Source organism: Pelodiscus sinensis, chromosome 2, assembly GCF_049634645.1.
Source record: "Pelodiscus sinensis isolate JC-2024 chromosome 2, ASM4963464v1, whole genome shotgun sequence".
In the NCBI taxonomy this organism is placed as follows: Eukaryota; Metazoa; Chordata; order Testudines; family Trionychidae; genus Pelodiscus; species Pelodiscus sinensis.
Window position 1 is genome coordinate 119,718,280 of NC_134712.1, and position 18,828 is coordinate 119,737,107.

An 18,828-nucleotide genomic window follows, 5' to 3' on the forward strand; every position below is an offset into this window, starting at 1 on the left:
GGGTGTCTGCTTTTTCCATTTTTTCTTTTTCATTTTTTTTTTTTGCTCAGATTTCCCATTGCTACTTTCTTTCACTGCCTTAGTCTCTGCTAAGTAGAACATAGGCTCAAGAATTCTAATTCACAATGTTCCCGTAGGTTCAAAATTATGGAAACTTGTTTTCTTTTCCATACTTGAAATCTGAGAAAAAAATGAAGAACACAAGAGAGGTCATGAGGTTTATGGGGGCAGATATTTGTCAAATAAGGGGAAACAAAAAATAACAATACATACAAAAATTCTGCTATGAGATGCATGTGACCTTTGTGACTTTATGGATGTAACAGAGCAGAATGCAAAGACCAATTTGTGTTCCTGCTTGCACTGTAAAGAGAAGAAGTGATGAGAAAAAATGCAGGAAGCTACAGTTTATTTCCCCAGTTACAAAGGACCTCAGGGAGTCCAGAAAATGCCAGAGAGAGGAAGGGGAAGATTCAGAGAGAGAGCTCTGTGTATTCCCTGCTCCTACTGATGCTACACAAACAGAGATGTTAGGGTATGTCTACACTACAGCGCTAATTCAAACTAACTTAGTTAATTCGAACTAAGCTAATTCGAATTAGCACAGCTAGACTTAAAAACTAGTTCGAATTAGCGTTTTGCTAATTCGAACTAGCATGTCCACACAGAGTGGACCCTGAACAGATGGCCGGAAGCAGTGCCGGCAGGGCATCAGATGAGGACTTAGAGCATGGAGCTGCTGTCTCAGGCTAGCCGAGGGCTGTGCTTAAAGGGACCCAACCCCCACCCCGGACAGACAGTTCTCAGGGTTCCCCTTGGAGTACCCTGAGTGCCCACACGCGGAACATCACAGCACTCGGCCATCACCCCGGCTGCACTTGCCGCAGGCTGCCATTCGGGGGGAGGAGGCAATCGGGGGACTGCAGGAGAACTTCCACCCCGAGAAGCCCGCAGAGCCAACCCAGTCCTCCCCATCGGGGGCGCGTACCCCATTCCTCCCTCACCTCCTTCCATTTACCCCTCCCTAGCCCCCCTTCCTGATGTACAAAATAAAGAAAACATGTGTTCAAAAATAGAATCTCTCTTTATTGAACAAAACTGGGGGAGACTGGGAAAAAGAGGTGGGAGAGGGGAAGAGAGAGGCTGGGAGAGGGGAGGGCAACTAAAATGATCAGGGGTTTGGAACAGGTCCCATATGAAGAGAGGCTAAAGAGACTGGGACTTTTCAGCTTAGAGAAGAGGAGACGGAGGGGGGATATGATAGAGGTCTATAAAAGCAAGAGTGGTGTGGAGAGGGTGCATAAAGAAAAGTTCTCCATTAGTTCCCATAATAGAAGGACTAGAGGACACCAAAGGAAAGGAATTGGTAGCAAGCTTCAAACTAGTAACAGAAAGTTCTTCTTTACAAAGCAAATATTCAACCTGTGGAACTCCTTGCTGCAGGAGGCTGTGAAGGCTAGAACTAGAACAGAGTTTAAAGAGAAGTGAGATGAAGTCATGGAGGTTGGGTCCATGGAGTGGTATTATCCATGGGGTAGAAATGGTGTCCCTGCCCAAAGTTTGTGGAAGGCTGGAGATGGATGGCACGAGACAAATGGCTTGGTCACTGTCTTTGGTCCATCCCCTCCAGGGTACCTAGGGTTGGCTTCTCTCGTCAGACAGGCTACTGGACTAGATGGACCTTTGGTCTGACCCAGTACGGCCATTCTAAGCTCAGGGCTCAGGGTCGGGGGTCTCAGTGGACCACCTTGATTTTCATGCACACCTGCTCCTGGGTGGCCAGGCTGGCAGCTATTCTGCCCTAGACAGCCACTTTCCTGTGCCTAGTGTGGAGTTTGTGGACGAGGTCCACAATGTCTGCACTAGACCAGGCGGGTGCCCGCCTCTTGCGGTCCTGGCCAGGCTCCCGAGAGCCGCCAGCCTGGTCCCGGGAAGAGGCGGAGGGCTGGGGGGCATCGGGTGGATGGCTCATGGCGTGCCAGGTGCAGGATCTGCTGGCTGGGTGCTGGCAGGCTTGCACCTGGCACAGGCACCGTAGCCAGCCCGTGCCCCTTTAAGGGCTCCGGGGCCAGGAGGGGGGCATATGAGTTTCCCTGGTGGTGCCCAGAGTGGCCACCAAGGAAACCTGGGGAGGGCTAGCCTCCCACTAGTTCGAATTAAGGGGCTACACAGCCCTTAATTCGAACTAGTAAGTTCGAACTAGGCTTAGTCCTCGTGCAATGAGGTTTACCTAGTTCGAACTAAGCGCTACGCGGAGCGCTAGTGTAGCACCTATCAAAGTTAATTCAAACTAACGTCCGTTAGTTCAAATTAACTTTGTAGTGTAGACATACCCTTAGATACTACCATAAAATACTCTTACTGACAGATTGCAACATATACTTCTTTATTTCTTCGAATTCAGAACTATAAGACAGAAGAACCCCGGAGCAAAGAGAGAGGGAAAACAAGATAATTCTAAAGATACAGAAGTGTGATGCATCCTATCCTACCCTATTTTTTGCAGAAGGCTGACTGAACCATGCACACTTTCCAGCAGAACCCCATCTCCAGGATCATGAAACCTCTTAGGATTTAAACAGTTATTTGTAATTTTTACACAATTTTCACTATATCCCCCAGAGCACAGTGGCATAAACGTCCAGCTCTAGCCCCGAGTGTGCCAGAAAGTGCATTAGAGGAGAAGAAGAGACCAGGTCTGAGCCACAAGGAAGCAGCAATCTGAATGGAATTCTCTTAGCAGAATCAATTTTTCTCAGTAATCTTTCTAGTATTGTTACAGATGGCTAAAAAAAGAGGCACTACTAAAGAGCAGCTTTAGAAAGACCTGCTGTGTAAGACCAGAGGGACCACGAGATCATCTAATCTGACCACTACCCAGCCACTTCCATCCCAAGCCTAACAACCAGAGTTAGACCCACAAAACAAATCAATGCCATAGCGTGGATACACTATGACAATGCTGCAGTGGGGGCACAGTGCCATCTATTATGGATAAATCATCATAAGGTGAACACATAGCACTGTTAGGATGTTGGATCCTCATTTGGTGGCCTATTGTGGGCTGTCACAGATTCCACTAACTATATATTCTTCTCTTCTTTCGTTCCCTACTTGGCTGCTAGAAAAGTAGAGACTTCCTCGGTCTCTCCTTCCTCTTTCCATTTCTTCTTCTCCCTCTCTTGGTTGCTTGCAGAAGTGTAAATCTATTCCAAAAGTTCCTGTTGCTAGTTGCTTTGGAGGGTCGGGCTAGTCTGGCAAAAGAGATGAAGGCGCATAAATCAATAGGTGAGACTAACTGAAAACAACTATTATCTTAAATTGGTTAAAAAATCAGGTGTGACATGCTGGCCTCATTTTAAGTCAGTGGCAAAACTCTCATTGACTTGTGGAAACAGGATTTAAGCCTAGAAGTTATTAAAATTCAAGTCCATTTTTATGCAAGAAGGAGCTGGAATGCCTACTGCCTCCTCTTTAGACTGGAGCTTAGATGGCTCATTCTGCAATTTCTGTATTACAGAGGTAGTTATGATCTTTTTAGTGCTTTGGTAGTTGTGTTTTACTATAGTTCTTTTTAAAAGTTTGTTACTGTGAAGTAACTGTGCCATCTTGTGGTATCTTGGAAGAAATACAGGAATGTGTTTGCATGCTACAGAATTGTCTATACAGTACTTCACTTTTTCACTTCAACAGAGTAGTCCTGTGGCACCTTAGGGCATGTCTACTGAAGGAAATTATTCTGAAATAACTGATTTTGAAATAGCTCCTGAAATAACTATTTCAAAATAGTGTGTCCACACTCCAGGGAAATCTTGAAATTAGTCCAAAGCAGGCTCCCTTTAATGTGGATACACCACCCCAATAGAGCCCCAGGAAGCACTGAGGAGTAATTACTTTGAATGACTCTGGGGAGCAGTTATTTTGAAATAGCAGTAGTGGAGCGTCCACACTAATGCTATTTTGAAATAACTATTTTAGAATTAGCATTATTGCTCATGGAAAGCAGGAGTTATTTCAAAATAAACAGTCTCTTATTTAAAATACTGTAATGGGCTTGATAATGTGGACACTCTGCTTGTTGTTTCAAAATAAGGGGAATTGGTGTTAGTATTGTGTGTGTGGGGGTATGTATTAGTAGCCTGAGTTTTCAAGGGCAAAACCCACTTCTTCAGATGACCTTGAGTGGAGAAAAAAGGGAAATTCTTAGAATTCATAACAGGAAAAGAAGAGAGAGGAAAAAAGTATCTGTCAATTGTAGCACTGGTGCTAATGAGGCTAATTCAGTGGGCTGGAAGTGTCCCACACTTGGCTACTGATGTCAATGAGGTGTTAAATGTAAGAAAAGTTGTTTTTATAATGGGCCATCCAGTTAATGCCTTTGTTTAGGCCCAGGGAAACAGTATCAGATTTACCTATGAAGGTCAATGCCATACTCTCTCTGTAGCTGGATTGTGAAATTCCTTTGTAGAAAAATGGCTACTTTCAAATCCATGATTGAGTGCCCAGTGTGATCTATGCCATCAAGTACCAGCAATGCCCCTTTGTCATGTATATTGGCCAAACTGGACAGTCTCTATAAAAAAGGACAAATGAACACAAGTCAGACATCAGAAATGGTAACACACAAAAACCTCTAGGGTTAGTCCCCATTCTGTAGTAGTGCTCAGCTATGCCATGGTGCGGGAACAAATAGCACAGCTAGGGGCTTTTGCAGCCACCTCCCTGGACAATATGGAGATCGGAGCAGCCTGGGTGCGGGGCAAGCTCATGCTGCTGAAGCGGAGCGGAGTTGCTTCATTACTGGAGCCTATAAGAGAAATACTTCCCCACTCACAAGCATTGAATTTGTCTGTAACAAAGAAAGTTATTAAAAGAAGTTATCACAACATTAATTTGAAGAAACATCATTGCAAAGCCTTGAAAGTATGCAATCAATAAGTAAAGCCCCCGCCCCTCAATATACTGGGAAGAGTCCTTTTTCTCAGCTTCCCACCCTGCAGTTTGAAAGTCCAAGGGATGACTGTCCCTTTAACATACCACTCTGCTTTTTTGTCTACACGTCACCCTTTCCCACCCTCACAATTTGTTGTCTGAGGTCAGCAAGAGCCTCGTGATAGATTTGGGTGGGTTTGTTTCTTACTCCTGAGAGAAGAGGGTAGTTGAGTGATACCTCTAGTCATCCAAGCTACTGCAATCTCTGCCATTGCTTGTTTCTCTGCTCACCGCTACAACCATCACTGCTGTCTCTGGCTGAAACACTGTGTTCTGAGACATTTATCCCCGGTGTCACTGGTGTCACTGGTGTCACTTGATAATGGGGAACTCCTGCTGTTGCCTCTTCTACATTGTCTTTTCACTGCAAGACTCTCCATACTATGTCAAAAAACAGGACTATGTAGCACTTTAAAGACTAACAAGATGGTTTATTAAAGTGCTACATAGTCCTGTTTTTTGTTTCAGCTACACCAGACTAACACGGCTACATTTCTATCGCTATTCTACATACTATGTCAGGCATTCAGCCCCTATGGAGCTAGTTTAGTTCTAATGATCACTGAGAAAACCTGACTTTCAAAAGAGTCTATTCAGATCTGTCTTTAAAAAATGGAGGGAAGGATCAAATAGTACGCAGGGCCCATTAAGCAGGGGGGTGATGATGCTGGACACCATTAGGTAGGGATAGCTACTCTTATTCTGATTTTAAGTTGCATTTGGTATCACTCCATTAAGAGTAAAATCCTGTAGTTGCTCAATACACCTCATACCCTAATGAGCCAGGTAAACTGCCTGGCCACCACACCACTTCCACTTCCCAAGGAAGCAAGCAGATCAGTCCTTAAGCTCTGCATTAGCTGCATCTCACTGGCTGCTCAATGGATATGCTCCTGGACTTTCTTGTATCTCTTGCCAAATCCTGATTCAACCCCCAGTCTGACCACCGGGGCCACTTTGTGGACACCAATGTGGGCTGGTCCAGCAGAGCACATGACACGCAGGTCTACCGCAAATCCTCCATGTGCCAGAGGTTGCATGCCGGGCCTTTCTTCCCCAGCCGCCACATCAGGGTTGGAGATGTTGACATGCCTGTCTGCGTGGTGGGGGATGCGGCCTATCCCCTACAGTCCTGGCTCATAAAGCCCTACACAGGACACCTCAACCCTTCCCGACAGGCATTTAATGCCAGGTTGAGTAGGGCCTGCATCATAGTGGAGGGTGCCTTCAGCTGAAGGCCCATTTTAGATACCTCCTCACCCACCTAGACCTCTCAGAGCAGAATATTCTGCACGTGGTGGCAGCGTGCTGTGTGCTGCACAATTTGTGTGTGCAGAAGGGGGAGACTTTTCTGCCAGGCTGGATGGCAGAGGCTGACCACTTGGCCAGCCAATATATGCAGCCCTGCATGGCTGCCATCTGGGAGGTCCAATGGGGGGGGCTGTCCAAATCCGGGAGGCCCTGCGGGAGAGCTTCCACCCAGAGGAGGACTAATGTCTCCCTGGTGTGCCCCACTGGGGGCTTGTGCCTCATTCCTCCCTCATGTCCTTCCACTTACCCCTCCCTAGCCCTCCTTCCTGATGTAAAATAAAAGACACATATGTTCATGAAAACAAAGTCACTCTATTGAACAAAACTGGGGTGGGGGGGAATGAAATTCAAGTGAGACTGGGGAAGGAGAGAGAGTGAGTGAGTGGAGGGGGAAACCTGGGAGGAGGGAGCTGGAAGGGGGCAGTAAGGGGAGGAAGGGGAAGGAGAAGCTCAGAGCTCAGGGTTGGGGGTCTCGCTGGCCCAACTGCCTCCCAGCACCACGGGTGCAGGTGACTCAGCATCCCTGGGGGGGGGGGGGTGAGGGTGTGGAGGGAGAAACAGGAGGGGGAGAAGGAGGAGGAGGAGGAGGAGGAGGAGGAGCGGTAGCTGGGGAGACAACAGGGGCTAGAGCGGCAGGAGGCAGCAATCTCTGCACCGGGGTCTGCAGGTGATCACAGATGGCATGGCCCTAGGCAAGCTGCTCTCGCCAGCTCTCCCACCGGAGCTGCAGGTCTTCTTCCACCCAGTGGCTGACGGTGTGGGGTAGGCATGCAGTGCCCCCAGGTGCTGCTGCTGGTAGTCAGCCTGCTGGCTCGGATACGGGAGGATGTCCTGTGCAGGGTGGTGCTCTCTGCACTCACAGCTGGTGCGGCTGTGGTGAAACAAGAGAAATGGTCAGTTATCCCTGGGGACACAGTGGGTAAAGCCCAGCCCCCCTCTGCAAGTGAGGATGACAGTTCTCCGCACCATCAGAGCTGATGTGCTTGCACACAGGCCATGTTTGGGACGTCCTGCTATCCCCGGGAGTGGGAGCTGCCCCGAGACTGCACCCATACCCCTGTGCTGTATATAGTGTCGGTGTGTGTATGTGTGGGGGGGAGATGTCCCCTTCCTCTGTGTAGAGGGGGCTTGTGGAGAGAGGGAATCCTGCTGTGTCCCACCCTGGGTTCAGAAGCATGTCATGTCTCTTCACACACCTGTGTGGCTCACAGGCCAAGGCCCTGTGTGGCATTCAGCTGGAGCCACGTGCCCGCACGTACACAGGTTGCTTCATGATCCATGGTCAGCAAAGCCCACATGCACAGTCCCTGGTCTCCCTTCTCTCCCATCCCCGCATAAGGGGACAGTGATGGCACTCTCATGTTGTTGCTTCACCGGCCTCGGACGACACAGAAAATAGGTCCACTGGAACAGCTCGGGGGTCCTGGCTGAACGGCATGCTACCTCTGGGCTCCTGTGGCTCCTGGCCCTCCTCCTACTCCTTGCCCTGGTCAGGACCCTCTGCCCCTGGTGAATGGTCAATGACCACCTGGGGGGCATGGACCATCCTGCCCCCCAGGATGCAGTCCAGGGCATCCAAATAGGGGCAGCTCTCTGGGTCTGCCCCTGGTTGGGAGCTGCCCCCTGTGGCCCTGACGTATGCCTATCGCAGCTCCTTAATTTTCATACGAATGTGCTCCTGGGTTCAGATGTGGCCTTTGGTGGCCAGGCTGGCAGCCATTCAGCTGTAGACGGCTGCATTCCTCCATCTAGTGCAGAGATCATGGATGTTGGCTGCATCCTTCCAAACCTCAATCAGGTCCATGTTCTCCGCACTGGACCAGGAAGGCGCTCACCTTCTCTGGCCCCTGGCAGGCTTCTGGGAGCTGGCAGACTGGTCCTGGGGAGTGGTGGAGGGCTGTCTGCCAGTGGCTTGCTGTCTCATGCTGCGGCGTGGGTCCAGGGCACCAGCAGAGTGGCTCTGGGTTGGCAGGCCTGGTGCTAGTCACAAAAGACTGTGGCCAGACTCTATCCCTTTAAGGGCTCCAGTAGGGGGAGGGAGGAGAGGAATTTTCCTGTTTGTGCCCAGAGTGGCCACCAAGGCACCCTGGGAAGGGCTGGAGGCCCCCTATTTCGAAATAGCCCCTATTCCCTGTCTACAAAGCGCCTATTTCAAAATAACTATTTCGAAATAGGCACTATTCCTCGTAGAATGAGGTTTACCAATTTCAAAATAAGCACTCCACTATTTCGATTTAATTTTGAAATAGTAGTTGACTTGTGTAGATGCTAGGAAAGTTAATTCAAAATAACAGCTGTTATTTCAAAATAACTTTGCTGTGTAGACATCCCCATAGAGAGTATGGTAAATAATAATTGTACAAAAGATAAATTTCAGTATATGGCATTATACAAAATATACAGAGATTTTTTTAAAGTTGCACAATTCATAAAACAGCTCAATGGAAATAAAACAATCTTACAAAACTACATTTAAAGGTCCCCTTCCACATTGGTAGGCTGCATATACAAAACTAGTGACTTGGACAAGAAGAGCTGTCCATCTGCTTTAATGTTTCCATATGATTTATTACTTTATAGTTATGTTATTTAAGCTCTTGTGCACCATGCTGTGGTACTTTAGAAAGCATAGTCACTAAAGTATTTTAATACTTGTCAAATGTTTATTTCACATTACACAAGAACAGCATGACTGCATAAGACTTTATTGCTCATGAACAAGCTACAGCTAACTACAGAAATTAAATATAGCTCTCTAGAAATCTCTCGTGAAAACCTATGGAATTTAATTGAGAATTATAGCCTTATCATTCTAAATACTTAACTAAAATTTTAGATAGACCTTATTATGCGCTATTAAATGTTATGACTTTCTCATCATAAAATTGGGTAAAATTTCCACACACTTACGTAACTTAGGTGGGTAAGCCCCATTGTGTTTCAGTGGGATTTAGGCTCCTATGTCACTTATGCCCTGTTACAGGGTCCGCCTGCGTGTAAGCACCCCTCTATGCCCAAGGGGTGCTGCATAAGCTCTTTGCCTGGCCATCTGATACTTTCCTTGCTCCCTGCGTCACTTCTTCCAGAAGCTGCCCTGTCTGGTTGTCTTCAAGGTTCTGAGGGCAGGAGCTCACTAGCCCTGTCCATGGTGCTATCTGTTCTTATATTCAACTTTATGGCCACTCTTCCATCACTGGACCTGGGCCTCAACCAGGTCCAAGTTCAGCTTGAACTCAGAGCTGTCTGTAGTGCTGCTTGTCTTCTAGTCAGTATATAGCACTGCCTGGGTCAATCTCCTCTGTGGAACTGCCAGGCCCTAGCCCAGCAGCTTTTTTTATACCAGTCTTCTGGATCTTGATTGGCTGCTGCAGAAACAGTCACTCTATCCTGCCTGGAGGACCTCTCTTCTGCTCCTCTTATTGGGATGGGGTGTGGCAAGGCCTCTGGCCTCCTGTAGGGAGTGTTGGGGCTTAGTCTACCCCCAATCACAGGCCCATTTGAAAATTTTACCTAAAAACAGTTGGGCTAATTTTCCAAATGCAACCACTGATTTTAAGTGCCAAATTTGAGCCACCCAGAGCTTGATTTTCAGAAGCCTTAAGCACTTGTAACTTCTATTGAAGACAGTGAGAGCTATAGGAACTGATTATCTCTAAAAGATTAATGGGTGGACCCCATACATGTTAAGGTGAGGCATGGTACTCATGAATGGTGGTAACACATGGTTCTAGAGATTAAAGTCTTCTATTCACCCAGCAGATATATAATTTCAAACTTCTCCAGTTTTGTGCCTCAGTCATGATCATGAACTATGAAAATAATCCACTTTTAGGTGCAAAAAGCCCTGTACAGTACCCCTAACTGTTTTAGTACAGGTGCACAGGGGAGCCGCCAACAGCCACTCCAAGCTCCTTGGAAGGTTTGGGGTAAGCATCTCTATGATCCTGGAAGGGGAGAGGCCTTGGGGAAAAGGCATAAGATGGGGGCAACCAGCCCTCGGCACCACCCAAAGTGCACCAAGCTGGCCCCCCAATCCCTTATCCCTGGTCTACACTAGGGTGTTATTTCAAAATAGCCCCCTGAGGTCGAATTTATAAGCAGAGTGTCCACACTACCAAGCCCATTATTTTGAAATAACAGGCTGCTTATTTAGAAATCTGTACTCCTGCTTTCCTCAAGGAGTAACACTAATTTCTAAATAGTTACTTTGAAATAGCATTAGTGTGGATGCTCCGGTACCGCTAATTTGAAATAATTATCCTCCAGAGGCCTCTTGTAGCTACACCTCTGACCGCTCTGGCCATACCTGGCATCTCCACTGTTCCCGTCCTCTGATGGAGCTTAAAAGACCTGGCAGCAGAAGAAGGGCTTGTCCCATATGGCTAAAGTGTGAAAGTCCCATGTGACCCAGCAGTGAGGCAGGCACGAGTGATCCCAATGCTCCAGTAGACCCTCCCACAGCTGCCAGCATGCCTCTGCTCCCTCAGCTGCCACTGGCCAGGGACGCAGAACAGCTCCGGCCAGAACTGGTGCAGTGATCCTAGACTGCATTGAGGTTTGGGGGGAGGAGACCAACCTCCAGGATCTCTGCACCAGGAAGAGAAATGCTGAAGTCTATATATAACTGGATCACTGCCAGCCCTGCCAAGAAAGGCTAATGGTCCATGTAAGTGGCAACATGGCTCCTGAGAGTGCTGCTGTTTAGGCATGGGGAAAAGGGGTTTGAGGAGTTTCGAGGAGGCACTACATCTCCATGGATAGCCTGAGGTTTAGTGGGTCTAGACACAATGCTGGTTTAGGGGGAGTATTCCTGTCTTGTCATTGGAGTGCAAACACTCATCTCCTCCCTTCCAATGGAATGAATGAGCTGACATGGAGAGTTTCCTGCTCCCTGAACTTAGTGGTATAATCATACATTTTCAAAAGAGACCAGTGATTCCAGGTACCCAACCTGAGACATCTGAGAAGAGCCTTATTTTCAGAAAGGAGTGTCCATCCTTTCATAGGCAGGCCTTCTTACGGTTCCTTATCTTGCTCTCCCAAAACTTGGGCCACCCAAAATCATTAGTTATATATAAAAATGTTAGCCATCCCAGAAGTATAATTAGCACCACTGCTGACATTAAAAGAGACAGCAGCCCTAGTTCCACAACTTGGACTATGGAAAGTGCCAATAGCTCAATGTCACATTTTTGTTTCAATAGAATTTTCATTGTAAATTAGCTGGGAAACTTTTCCTTCTGGTACAGATCAGACAAGCAGAGAAGCTTTTTATGAAATCAAGCTACCAATAAAAGTGTAGCATTCTGAATATTTTTTCTCATTCTGACACATTAACTGTCAGGGGAACAGAATTAATTTGCCCAAAGGTGACATTGTCACATCTCATGTAAATGTTAAAAAAAGAATTATCTTGAAACTCCTCACTGATGGAGAAAGCCTTTCAGACAAGTTCAAAATCATGTCGTTCTCTCCAGATCAGGCCCTTTTATGATTCTACGCTACTGAAATTAATTAATCTAGCCACAGGCTACATGAGAGGGAAGCCACTTGCTGTCTTCAAATTGCTGTTCAGGCAGAAACACAATCTCCTCTGATGCTACTTCACAAAATAAAATAATGGCCTACTAGCTTGTCTCCAGGACTTAAGAGGTATGTCTACACTATATGGCTCCGTCGACGGAGCCATGTAGATTTGTTTATTGGGCAAAGAGAAATGAAGCAGCAATTTAAATAATCGCCACTTCATTTAAATGTAAATGGCTGCTGCGCTGAGCTGACAAACAGCTGGCCATGAGGAATCCCACTGATCAGCTGTTTGTTGGCTCAGCGCGGCAGCCATTTAAATTTAAATGAAGCGGCAATTATTTAAATCGCTGCTTCATTTCCCTTTGCCTACAACCCTAATCTACATGGCTCTGTTGATGGAGCCATGTAGTCTAGACATAACCAAGGATATGAAGTAATGCACCATACCATGACAATGACAGGAGTGTAGTAGGTGAGTTTATTTTAAATGAGTAGCTTTGTTTTGAGCTTCTAAAGTCACTAAGAAGCAGTGAATAAAATTGCAAAAAGATTATGTCCAGACTTAAAATATGGAAAGGGTTAATGGCCTTGAAAAGCTGTTCAGTGGCAAATGACACACAAGCACCAAAATCACAAGGAAATTGCAGGTGATGGGTAAGGCCTGGTCTACACTAGAAAATTAGGTTGGTTTAACTGCATCCACCAGAGGTGTGAAAAATCCACTCTCCTGAGCATCGCCGTTAGGTTGATTTAAGTCTCCGTGTAGATAGCACTAGGGAGATGGATTACCTTCCCCAACCAGAAACCCTTCTCCTTGGTGTAGGGAATGTCTACACTGAAGCCTTGCAGCAACACAGCAACATTTTAAGTGTGGACAAGCAAGACAAATAGAAAAAGAAAACAGAAATAGATGAGCCTATCTTTGAAAACCAGAAAAAAATAGAAGTTAGAAGTTTAGCTGATCTGCTGAGAGTATCAGGGAGACTCAAAAAAGGACAATAATAATAAAAAAAAGATCTGGTAGCACTTTATCCTGTACAGACTAATTCAGCAATTAAAGAAAAGGAAGTTGACAGACAAAATCAGATTTCTGGAGAAATTTATGGGATTTAAAGACATTTTAGTACATTTTTAATGAGGCAATTCATACATATTTCATACCTGTCAAACATTTCCTGGGGAATCGCCTGTTTTGTTTTGGGTTTTTTTTCAGATTCCGTCTTATTTTCCAGAGACTCCAAAGACCTTTACATCATGCCTCAAACTGAATGATGGGAAAACTTCAAAGATCCTTGCTCCAGCTTTTTAATAGGATTTCAAGCACCTGGGCATGAGTGAGCATGATGTTGTAATTGTAATAGACACACAAGTCTTTTTTTTATTCTTTAGTTCAGCCATCACCACTCAACACATTACATCAAGATACCATGCCACATTCTGCTCACAGACACAGACTCAGAAGTAGAGTGGTTAACAAGTCAGATTATTAAAGAACTAGACTGATCCCACAGTGCTGGGATTCTAGGCAACTAATTTGCTATTCTGTCCTGAATGTGGCTATCCAGTTACTTGGAACTGGTTTTTTTCCCCCTTTGACTTGATTTTGACCTTAAATCAGTCACTCCCCTTTCAATGACTGTTTTCCCTTCCACCATTTGTCTGTCTTGTCAAAGGGTATGTCTACACTGCACTGTTTTTCCAGGATAACAGCTGTTATTCCGGAAAAACAGTACTAGCATCCACACCATAATTGCATTTTGACCGAAAATCTAAATAACGGATGGCTTTTTCCGATGGCGGTAAACTTAATTCCATGAGGAATAAGGCCTTTTCCGAAAAAGCTTTTTGGAAGAGGGTATGTGTGGATGCAGAATAGGGAGTTTTGTCAAAAAAAGAGGCCTCCAGAAAATCCCACAGGTGCCCTGCTGGCCACTCATTGCAACCTTATAGTTCCTGTTCTCCTAGAGCTCTTAAAACTGCAGACACAGGGGATAGGGCTTGCGGCCCTCAGAGCCTCCAGTCGCAGTGCAATTCACAGTGCCTGATGTCTGGGCACCATGTCCCAGCCACAAGCCCCCCAAGAGCCCTCTTTCTGTCCCAGGGAACATGTACAGGGCCCCGAGGAGCCTGCCAGGGGCCACAAAAAGTGTGTACCATCCTGGTCTGGTGAGGAGATCCTGGCCCTCCTCGAGGTGTGGGGTGATGAGGAGAACCACCAGGATCTCTGCCCCAAGCAGTGCAACACCGATATCTATGGCCAGATGGCCAAGAACCTGGCCACAAAGGGCCACACCAGGAACCTGGTGCAGGTCTGGAGCAAAGTTAAGGAGCTCTGGCAGGCCTATTCCAGGATAAGGGGGTGCAGCTCAGGCTCCAGGGCAGGACCCCACTCCTGCCCCTATTTTGATGACCTGCACCACTTCCTGAGGGGCTGTGCAGTCCTTCTCTCCCGGTGGTGGACTTGGGGCTGGAGATGCCCATCGTCAGCCAACAGGTGGTCCCAGACCATGAAGAGGAGGAGGAGCAGCAGCAGCAGGAGGAACCAGTGAGCACAGTGACCACCATCACCCTGGAGCCGGTACCCCATGGCCTGGATGTGACCCAGGTATACTCCAAGGCCGGGGAGGGATCATCAGGTGAGTGCTCTTAGTTTTTCACACACACAGGGTGGGGGTGGCGGGCGCTAAGGGGCTAAGGTGCGATTGTCAGTTGGCCTTCTTGGCCTGGGCATCATTCTGCAGTCCATGTACGTGGATGCATTTGCAGTGCCAGTCTGCACCACACAGCCTCAGGAGGCAGCACCAGAGCACCCCTGGGCTCCAATTGACTGTGGATTGCTGTTCCTAGCCAATGGGAGTGGTGGGAAATGGCGTGTACCAGGACACCACTTCCCTCAGCTCCCATTGGACAGAAATGGTGACCTGTGGCCAACAGAAGCTGTGATTGCCCATACCTGAGGTGACACAGGTAAATATAGTGATGGAGGCCCATTAGGGGCTAACCCTCATAGACCAGATAAAGCTCGCAGGACAGTATTTGCCTACTCCTCATATAGACCATAATGTCATTGGGCCAATGACTGGAATTCATTGTGTGATTGTACAGTACAATGGAGCTACAGTCTGAGTCTTACTGTAATACAAATAAATAATAAATAAAATAATAATAATAATAATAATAATAAACAAACTCATCCAGAGCAAACTCTGAATTTGAGTAGGTTATCACCCCATATCTACCCTTCTCCCAAAGCTGCTCTGTGTGGCTTGATGAAACCTATTCTGATGTGGCTGAGAGGGCTGTGGGATCCCTGGCATGGAGGTGCTGGAAGACTTGTGCATCACATAAATGATGAGCACTGAAGATAGTACAGGGAAGAATTGTGCAGGGGTACGGTTGGACATAGAGGGTGGAATAGCAGGGACTAAGGGACATGGATGGGAGATTAAATGAACCAGTGGAAGAGAAAGTGTGTGTGTGTGTGTGTGTGTGTGTGTGCGCGCGTGCGCGTGCATGCGTGCACACACTCATTTTCTAGGTACCAGAAAGATCAGGAGATAGAGTATGGGGAACTGGCAGAGATCACATTGGGATAAGTGTGGGAAAACGTGATTGTAAGCAATTAAAGTTTGCAATGTAGATAAAAGTCTCCCCTGGTTTCTCTCTCAATATTCACTAACCCCCATACCAGATACCTGCTGTGAATTTACTAAAAGCTTCAGGATAGGAGTTCTATGTTGCTGGGCCTCATAAGATTCGTAGGGACAGGGCCATTCTACCATTGACCATATACACCACCTTGGGTACGTCTAGACTACATGCCTCTGGCAACAGAAAATGAAGCAGCGATTTAAATAATCGCTGCTTCATTTACATTTAAATGGCTGCTGCGCTGAGCTAATCAGCTGTTTGTCTGGACGCTCCACGGTCAACATCAAAGGCATTTGTTGACCTCTCAGGTAAACCTCATTCCAGGAGGCATACCTGGGAGGTTGACAAATGCCTTTGATGTCGACTGTGGAGCGTCCAGACTATCACACTGAGCCGACAAACAGCTGATCAGCTCAGCGCGGCAGCCATTTACATTTAAATGAAGTGGCGATTATTTAAATTACTGCTTCATTTTCCTATGCTGGGTAGCCTAATCTACATGCCTCTGTCAGCAGAGGCATGTAGTCTAGACGTACCCCTTGATTTAAAACAGGGGTGGGGAATCTTTTTTGGGTCGGGAGCCAATGACCCACAGAAAAATCAGTCAGGAGCCATACACAAGTGAGAAGTGGGAAAAAAACCCTCATTGTGACCACTGACTGAGAAAACACTCCCCACATTCCCCTCATACACCAGAGCCTAGGGGCTTTGGTGCTTAGTAGATTTTGTGTGCCCCATCCCACAGCAAGGCAGCTGGAGGGGGGGAGCACCAGCACAGGCTCCCTAAAGCTGAGGGGGAGGGGGACCCTGAGCCTCAGGAGTAAAATCCAGGCAAGCCAAAGGCTTCATCTGGTCCCGGGGCCTGATGTTCCCCACCCCTGATTTAAAATGTTGGTGCACATTCAAAAGACAGGAAAGTCCCTAAATAAAACCAACACTTAAAACAAAACAGGTAAGTCTAAAAGCATAAGGTTACAAAATTCATCTAATCTCTCTCCTTCCCCCAAAATATTTCACTTCTTTACAAAATATCTGTATAAAAAACCCCTCCAAAAGTTGGAAAATTTGAAAATCAGCAGCTAAATAATTCTCCAGTATCCTCTACATTGGCTTATAATTCTTTAGCATTCTTCCCCTCCCCCTCTGACACAGGATGCACCACAGTATTCTCCCATATTCATTAGGTAGTGCTTTTGCTGGGGAAAAAGAAAACTTAAAAATTTCCTGCCCACCATTCTGAAGTAATAGAATTTTGCTAGGAGTTCGATGGGAGTAAGGAATTCAGAATAGGGCCTAAGGCCAGTGTAGCATAGATATGCCCTCCAAAAACTCTCTGGAAACTAGTTTAGGGAAACATGCTGTTTATAAGTTTCAACAATTTAAAGATTTGGTCAGTTTTCTCCAGGCAGGGAGTGATCTGCTGCCTTTATCCAGCTGGCATTTTTTATTAGGAAAGTAAATATAATTAACCTTAAAACACAAGGTTTGTTGCTCTAACTTCAGTAAATTTAATTTGTTCTCTTGTTGCTGTTCACACACAAATAACTAGATTAAAAAAAAGAATCAGACCCTGTGAAAGATATTGAGTTACCTTGGTGCTGTAACAGTGACACAACAAGATCAGGAGAAAGGTTTTATGAGACCTATTATATGCTAGCAGAGTGTCCCAAGGGAAGTAGTATAAATGCATCACTTTGCTAAATTCAAAGCACACTAGCAAATGTGTGTAGGGCACTATGTTATACTGCCTCTGGGGAATGCAGCAGATAATTCCAGGTCAAATGTCTATTATTCGTTATCAATGTTAATTAGATTTAACAAAGACATTTACTGCACATATGCACACCTACCTTAGGTTAGAAAATATACTTCTTCTAAAAGGATGGTCTATAGTCTCCGAAACAGCTTTCCCAGGGAAATGGTGAAAGAGTCATCCCCTCTGATATTTAAAACAAGATGAGGCATACACTAACACACCTCATCCACTATTTCAACTTTTTTTTAAAAAAGATGACCATGAATTCCTCTGTGACCTCATATAACCGTGTCCATGTACCTGTGTGTCATGGGAACTGGCATCTGCTGCCTCTGTTTCTATGACAATATTGCTGGAGGGATACCTAACAAGTTCTGCAGTGCTGCCACCAGCATTTCCTGAGGCAAGACTGCTGTAGTGAGGCATCAAAGGCTTTGCAGAAGATCTAAAAAAGTAATAACAGGTCTCACTGGTGCACTGGGCCTCAACCAGCCTTTCCCACACAAACTCAGCAAATTCCTCTTTGCTACAGTATCCTCAGTCTGAACAGGGCAAGGGTTTTGCTACCTTTGCCCATCAAAGCTCACTCAAAATGTTTTTCCCCAAATTCCCTCTGAGCCAGGCACTAATGACAACTTCTAATTAACCCCCCAGAATAAACCAATCAAATCTCTACAATGAATTGAATACTGCCCTACATTGGGGGCCTCAAGCCCCGCACTCACGGCAGCCCAGAGCCGGCGGGCTGCAGCTCGGGGCTGGGAGCAGCGGGCAACAGGGGATTTGAACCCCGTGCTCTCAGCTGCCCGGCGCCGGCGGGTGGCAGCACGGAGCCAGGAGCAGCGTGTGGCAAGGGACCCGAACCCCACACTTCCAGCTGCCTGGAGCCGGCGGACTGCTGCCGGGAGGCAGGAGCGACACCCAAGTGGGAGGGCAGCCGAAGCAATCCAGATTCTGGGTCATCACTCGGGATCATCTTCACTAGTCGTAAGGGTAACGTCAATGCTGCCTCTACCCCATGTCCTTCTCCGGGTGACCCTAGGACTACCCCCTTTACTGACCCAACTGGACTTTTCCAAAACATTCATAGTCCAAACAGATGCCTCAAATGTAGGAACAGGGGCCATGTTGGCCCAAGAGCAGGAAGATGGGGAACGACCAATTTTATATATAAGCCGCAAACTCCTACCTCGGGAACAGCAGTATTCCACCATATAGAAAGAAGCTCTAGCCATCAAGTGGGCAGTTGAATCCCTACGATATTACCTCTTAGGTAACACCTTCCTCCTGATGGCAGATCATGCACCGTTGACATGGATGCATAACATGAGAGAGGCTAACCCCCGGATAACGAGGTGGTATCTCTTCTTACAACAGTATAAATTACAGATAGTGCACCAGGCAGGGTGGGCCCATGCCAACGTAGATTTCCTGTCCAGGTCTGCCGAGCAGGCAGAGGAAGGGCAAGGGAGTAAAAGACAAAGGGGGGCGGTGTGTGATGGGGGCCACAACCCCCGCACTCGCGGCAGCCCGGAGCTGGCGGGCGGCAGCACAGAGCTGGGAGTGGCATGTGGTGAGGGACCCGAACC

The 18,828-nt window shown here is 46.8% G+C and overlaps 1 long non-coding RNA gene across 1 annotated transcript; it reads right to left on the minus strand.

The window, feature by feature from the left end:
• Nucleotides 1-6,442: 6,442 nt before the first annotated feature.
• On the minus strand, nt 6,443-17,921 carry LOC142826770 (uncharacterized). Its single transcript, XR_012901005.1, has 3 exons — nt 17,334-17,921; nt 12,994-13,156; nt 6,443-7,174 (listed from the first exon to the last, which is right to left on the minus strand). It is a non-coding gene; the product is annotated as an uncharacterized LOC142826770 (long non-coding RNA).
• Nucleotides 17,922-18,828: the final 907 nt, after the last annotated feature.